The sequence below is a fragment of the Gavialis gangeticus genome, unplaced genomic scaffold (genome assembly GCF_001723915.1).
Source record: "Gavialis gangeticus isolate Ggan-Ray unplaced genomic scaffold, GavGan_comp1, whole genome shotgun sequence".
NCBI lineage: Eukaryota > Metazoa > Chordata > Crocodylia > Gavialidae > Gavialis > Gavialis gangeticus.
In genome coordinates this window covers 26,803,595-26,809,956 of record NW_017729022.1, presented here as the reverse complement: position 1 = coordinate 26,809,956, position 6,362 = coordinate 26,803,595, and the positions used below count along the sequence as shown (strand labels likewise).

The 6,362-nt window shown below is 43.7% G+C and overlaps 1 protein-coding gene across 3 annotated transcripts in view; it reads right to left on the bottom strand.

The window, feature by feature from the left end:
- The window catches only part of FRS2 (fibroblast growth factor receptor substrate 2), a 111,174-nt gene that overhangs the window by 52,343 nt on the left and 52,469 nt on the right, over positions 1–6,362 (bottom strand). For 2 of the 3 annotated variants that reach the window (XM_019514712.1, XM_019514713.1), the window contains one exon: positions 2,117–2,192. The exons of the other annotated variant lie outside the window; for it this stretch is intronic. The gene's annotated coding sequence lies outside the window, so the exon portion shown is untranslated. The remainder of the gene's footprint in view (positions 1–2,116; positions 2,193–6,362) is intronic. 3 annotated transcript variants of the gene reach the window in all.

Sequence of the window (6,362 nt, the reverse complement as noted above, 5' to 3'; positions counted from 1 at the left end):
CCTGGCTGGGCAGTGCATGCGCCTGCCCCAGCCCCTCCCTCACAACTGGGGCCTGGATCTACCCCCACCCACACACACACCACTTCCCCCCCCTACGCCTCTTCCCCTGCCACAGACTTACTGACCAGATGCTGCTCTCCAAGCTGCCGGGCTGCATTCCTGGCTCCACACATGCTGCAGATGTGTGCATGCATACAGCATTTATCAGCGTTGTTAATTGGTCACATCGGCCAAAAAAGCTGATAGCCGATAATGTCAATTTTCCTTTTATTGGTGCTGATATGATATGGGCTGAAATATCAGTGCACCCCTATTTAGTACCAGAAACACTTACATAAAGTGCACATACACCATATTTACCCAAATCCACTATGACTTTCAAATTTAAGATAACCCCACAATAATTAGATTCTACATATAGAAAACAAATGTTATAATTTTCCAGGTATAGAATCTAATAATTGGAGAGTTGTCTTAAATTAATCCACCCACTGCTGTAATGGGGAGAGCAGCAGGGGAGTCAAGTGGCCTGACAACCAGAACTTGCCACTATCTGCCCTCCACACAGTTTCTGTGCCCTCTGGGACCCACATCCCCTCATGCAATGCCTGTGGCCACCTGGCATCGGCTCCCTCCATCACAGCACTTGTGCCCCCTGGCACCACCACTTGCCCTGAGCAGCAGCTGTGGCTCTGGCTCAGGCCTGGGACACAGAGCATATGCTGGCTCCAGCCCCCGCCCAGCCAGGAAGCAGTGGCAGCAGCAGCTCTGGGCCCAGCTGAGGCTCCAGTCCCAGGGCCAGAGCTGACACTGCTGAACTGCTGCTGTATGGCCAGGTGGGGGCCAGAGCCAGAATGCACTCTGTGCCCTTGGCCAGAGCTCGAGCCACAACTCAGGGTACATGGCAGCAGAAGGAATGGGGTGGGGGGAAGCGTTTCAGAGGGAAAGACTCGGACTCCAAACCCAGCCCAGAACCAGGGCTGCCTGCCACCCTCTCCTTGTACTTGACTCCAAGACAAGGATTTTCCCTCCACCCATATTAAATGGGGGGAAAATAACCCTCATCTTGGGTTCCAAGTAAACAGAATATATTTTAAGAAGCAAGCTTTTACACAACAGCCTGGTCAAACCAGATCAAATGAAAATTGTAAGACTGAATCTATTTACAACTGCATTTATTTTAATTTTTATTCTGAAGTTTGGACTGTCCAATTTAAAATTTATAGTAAGTTTTAGTTGATATACAAAATCAAACCAACATTTCCTGAGAAATTTCCTCTGTATTTACCATTCTAGGAAAAAAAACACAGCAGCAGATTATTATAGATTCTAATATAATAGAAAGAATAGGTTTCCCCTGTTTGTTTTTCTTCACCTCTATTACAGTTTATAAAAACAAAGCTCTAAAGTTAAAACTAAAATAGCTTGAATTAAAATAAATTTCTTATTATTCCACTAGCCATGCTCCTTTAAGAAAATTAAAGGAACTTTTTAGTTTTCAGAATATTTTCAGTCCATCAGGGAAGCCAACAAAATTAAATACAGCTAAGACATGGAGGAACTAGGAAAGGCTTCTCTCTGTCTTGGAGTACATTTGTTTGTTTGCTTTTTATGGGCAGCGGTGAAAGAAGAAGGGATTCCAACCAAAGTAATCAAGCTAGAAATGGAAAGCATTGCCATGGATCAGTTTTATTGATGATGGAGCTTTCAGAATAAAAAAAGTATATAAACTTATCACAAAAATTCCTTCCTCCCCCCGGACACAGGTCTATAGACTCTGCTGTAGTGGAGTCATACCCAGAGATGTGATTTGTTAATATAGGCAAAACCCCCCTCACTGAAGAAATGGCTAGTGAAATAACTGGCAGAACAAGTCTATACTAGACTTCTGTTAAGGAGACAGGAAATCCCTGTCCTCCAAATTCTGATACAATAGGTTGCAGGATCTCTTACTGCAAAATAATTTAAATTGACTCAGCAATTTACAAGTAGCTGGGAGATGGGGAAATCCTTAACAAAACTGTCATTATGGGGAAAAAGTAAACATTTGTCTGTGCATTTTCAGACAGATTTCAAATAAAATCTTCACTGCAACAAGATGTGAATATGCACTCACTGCTCTGGCCTGTATTTCCAAATTGGCATCTTTGCAAACAGTGTCCCATTTACACCAACAGAAACATTCACTGTACCTAGAAATAAAGAAAAAGTTTCAAGGAGTGTATATTCCAATTAAAATATATCAATCATGCAGCAATTGACACTTCAAGCACAGTTACTGAAAACAGCCACCAGATTCATTCCTTCTTATCCTCTCATTTGACTCCAGGTCTGTTTTTCCTGAGTCTTTTTTCAAACAACAGAACCAAAACAAACATCCAGTACCCTCTCCGACAACTCTGCCAAGAGGATTTCCGATTCAGTTGAGTGATACCTTGGCAGCATCAACAGGCCCCTCTGGCATCTGTAACTAATGGATGTTTCAGTAAGTCAGTGGGGTGATGCGCATCACTAGAGACTGTCAATTATTTTCTTCAGCGAGTGAAGCCAGGCAGATACTCCAGCTGGTAGGACCAGAGGCAGCTGCACTGGGGAAAGAGGATAAAATGGGCACGTCTATACATGCATATTAAAGTGACAGAATAAACTCTAGCACATATTGCATCAGAGTTTATTGCTCTCGGGTGCCAGGTTTACACACGTCCTGGACCACAGCACATTGAGCTGGGTCAGAGCAGCCCAGCAGGCAGGAGGTACTGGGGGGGAAGGAGGGCAGGGTCAGCCTGCCAGTCCAGGGCTGCTTCAACCTGGCTCAACATGCTGCGGATGGGCTGGTTGGGGCATGAGGGTGCTCTAGCGTCGGACTAACCAGCAGGCAGCCCCTGTACTGAAGCACCCAGTGTCCCAGCCAGCCGGGTCAGTGTCTACATGCTCACTGCTGTGGAGTAAAAAATTAAAAAAAAACATAAAAAAAGCTCTGCATCAGGGCAGTACTTGTATTTGAAAGTACTACCCTGCTGTGGAACGTATTAGTTTACTCATGCCTAACAGCACAGCACAGGTAGATGCCGAGAAGTTTACTACAGAGCTAATTAGTCTATTCCTCATCTACTCCTTAGTAAACATCTTGTGTAGATGGGTGCAATGGGGATTCAGTTAGGGCCACCCCTTCTCCTAGAACTGTCCATGGGAAAGACTCTCTCTCTACTTGGGCCCAGAAGTTTCCTCCCTTTCTGTAGCTCTCCTGCAGAGAGAAGCCAGAGACTTCAACCAGTAAATGCAGAAACAGGAATTGCTATAAAAAGCAAAGGAAGAGGTGAGACAGACTAGACTGTATCTTCCACCAAAAGCCTGTGGGACTCCACTATTTTAGTAACACTGTGACCCAGGTGATGCCTTCTCTTTCCACGCAACACAAGAGGCAGCAGCCAAGAACTGCAGCCACCAGGAACAGAGGCAGTTAAAGCAAAGACCTTTGGACCTAGAGCATTCTGATTTTTTTTTTTAAACTGTTTTGTCTCTACTTTCACTGCCCTATGCTGTTTGGTCATTTTCTCCTAATCTCCTGCTACCCTACAGTCTCCACTTCGGTCTCACCCCACAACTGCTTCTTTTTTGCTTTCCCCCTTACCTTAATCCGCAACCTTTTTCCCTACCTCCTTTCTATTTAATCTCTCCCTCTAAAAGCCTGGAAATATGACATTCATCATGACACTTCACTCCATTTGTGCATCAAATCCTTTCTTCTCACAGCCTTATGCGAGTTCTATGCAGTTAGCATCTTCTATTACCCTAATTTTTTTATAATATCTAGCATAATAGAACCCTATTTTTGGTTGGACCTTAGACACTACTTGAAATTTGATAATGAAACATTCCCAAAATTGCTTTAAAGACGAGTTCTCTCTTCAGGATAGGTTTGTTAAAGAAGATTTGCTTACTGTCTTCCATGCCTCCCTTCATAACAGGACTAACCTGTTGCTTCTGACTACCCAAACAGGAAAGTTCTACCCAATAACTGCTGTTAGGAAGGTTGTAATTTCCATTGGCATTAAAGCAGGGTTCCACTGATTCTTTAAGTTAACAAACACTTTTTGCATTTTCCCATAGGCTGATTTTGCAGCAGATAAGCACTTATATGCAATTCTACATTTAAATAAATGCCATTACATGGTATTGTAAATCTATATTTCAGGTACATTATGCTTCATTGTAATGCAGAACACAGGGTAGATTTGCACCTACTTTATAGACTAACTAAATCAGAGCGACTGTGAAGGTCCTTTCATAGTATCGGAGGAAGTGAGCTCAGGCTCACAAAAGCCTATGCTATGTCTTTGATTTAGTTAATCTATGAAGCACAAATCTACCCTGGCCTTCTGTTTGGCTTCAGACTAACATAGCTAACTGCCTCTCAACTGTAAAGACATCAAAGGTATACCCAATATGAAAAAAGACCAGATAAATGGGGTATATAGTTGTAATGGAATACAACCATAGTATGTAGTTTCTTCTCCGCACACATGAAATGTAACCTTAGGAAGAACAGTAAAACTGAAGGATTTAAAATAAAACTTGGAAGTCACCCTTGGGATGAATTTTATATGATAAGTCAGCATCAACTTGCTTTTGTAGCGCAAGATAAACTATTGTTCTATAAGTGCCAGGAACCTGTTCCAGCTTCTTGCAGGGGGAATAGCCACCAGAAATATTATACTGACAGTGAGGTGGCAGACTGTTTTCCAAGAGGGGCTCCACTGCCTGTAGGAGGACATTTTGGGGCTTTTACACTAGAGCAGGTTCTGTAACCAAGAAATAAGTATTCATCACGCCCTTAAAAAAAATGTTGAGACCCTCAGATCAGAAAAATACCATCATGGCTTCCCAGGCAGCTGCTATTGTACAAAATCTGCGCACAAATCCCTGGTTCACCATTCAGAGTGTCTGGGGTTTTTGATCACTGTCCTTTCCTCTCTCTCTGCCGTGTTTTTTCTTGATTTGTTTCCTTCTATTTAAAGGAAGTGGCGAGAACCTTTTATAAAGCTGCACTCTCTTTTGTAAAATTACCCCTTGTACCCCCTCCCCACCCCCAGACTTCAAGTACCTCATCAGATGATTTTGTTGCATGGTTACAGGCTCAGCTGGAAGAACAGGTTTCCCCTGGGCATTAGCCAACTCACTTTCCTGGTAAGGAAAGTTATTCTACTTCTGATGGTCCTTAGTCACTGTCCCAGGTGCCAGTCTCCCTTTCCTTTTCACAAGTTGTGATGCATCAACGCTGAAGGACATGTGGGTATAAACAGATAAAGCACAGTACACCCCAGTTATCTGGTTTGCACACAAATGCATAAAGCAAAGTGGTTTTTATATTAATTATATCTCATCTATTTCTGGACAGACTGTGTACACAGAAAAGAAATGTTGTTCTGGCCCTGAAAGCAGCTGATATTTTTCTCAGGAGGGTCAAAGCTATACTTCTCAAATTTACGGAAGTCCCAGCCATGTTGTCTGTCACAACCAGAATAAATGCATCATTTGTGGAAAGAACAGTGCTTTGGAGACATCAAATCACTATGTTCTAGCAAACAGATATTCTGGTCTCTCCTTCTGGTAGCTATTCCCTGAACTGAATTGGGATTTGGACAAACCTCTTCTATAAACCCTAGATGTCAACAAACAAAAGGATCAGTCTGCCTGGTTCACTAAACGAAGTCCCTTCAAAAAATCCAGTTCTGTGTATTCACAAGGTAAGACCACACAATAGGACACTGAACAACAAAAGGGATGAAATGAGACACAGGTGGGGAAAAAGGAATTATTAAGAGACTGTTCATGCAAGATCTGGTTCTCCTGCATAGGAGAACTGGCATTTTGACAGATTTCAGTAAGAAATGTATGTTTAGGGCCTTGTTGCACATTAGTTTTAGGTGGTTCCTGGAACTCTTAACCCCTGGATTATCCACACGTTGATAGCCAAACCTAGTTTTAAGAGCACTTCAGGAGGCTTAGTTATGCCACTCCAGGGCAAGGTTCTCTCTGATCTGTGTTATTACCTGTGTTCCACTGAAGTGTGGCCACACCCTACAGATGAGGGGCCCCAGCTGCAGTCCTCCAGCATCCCAGGATGCAGTGTCCCCTCCCCCACCCTCTTGTTGTTTGTGGACAAGCTTTCCACCCCCAAACTCTACTGCTCACGGGGCAGTTCTGGCATCAAGCTAACTCCCCTTCCTTCCCCCAGGGGTGCAACCTTCCCACTCTCAGGTGTGCAACCCCATGCAAACAGCCTACAGAGAACATGTCAACTAGCTAGGTCACAGACGGGTCCAGGAGCGGGGTCTACAAGAGGTGGCGGGGGGGGGGGG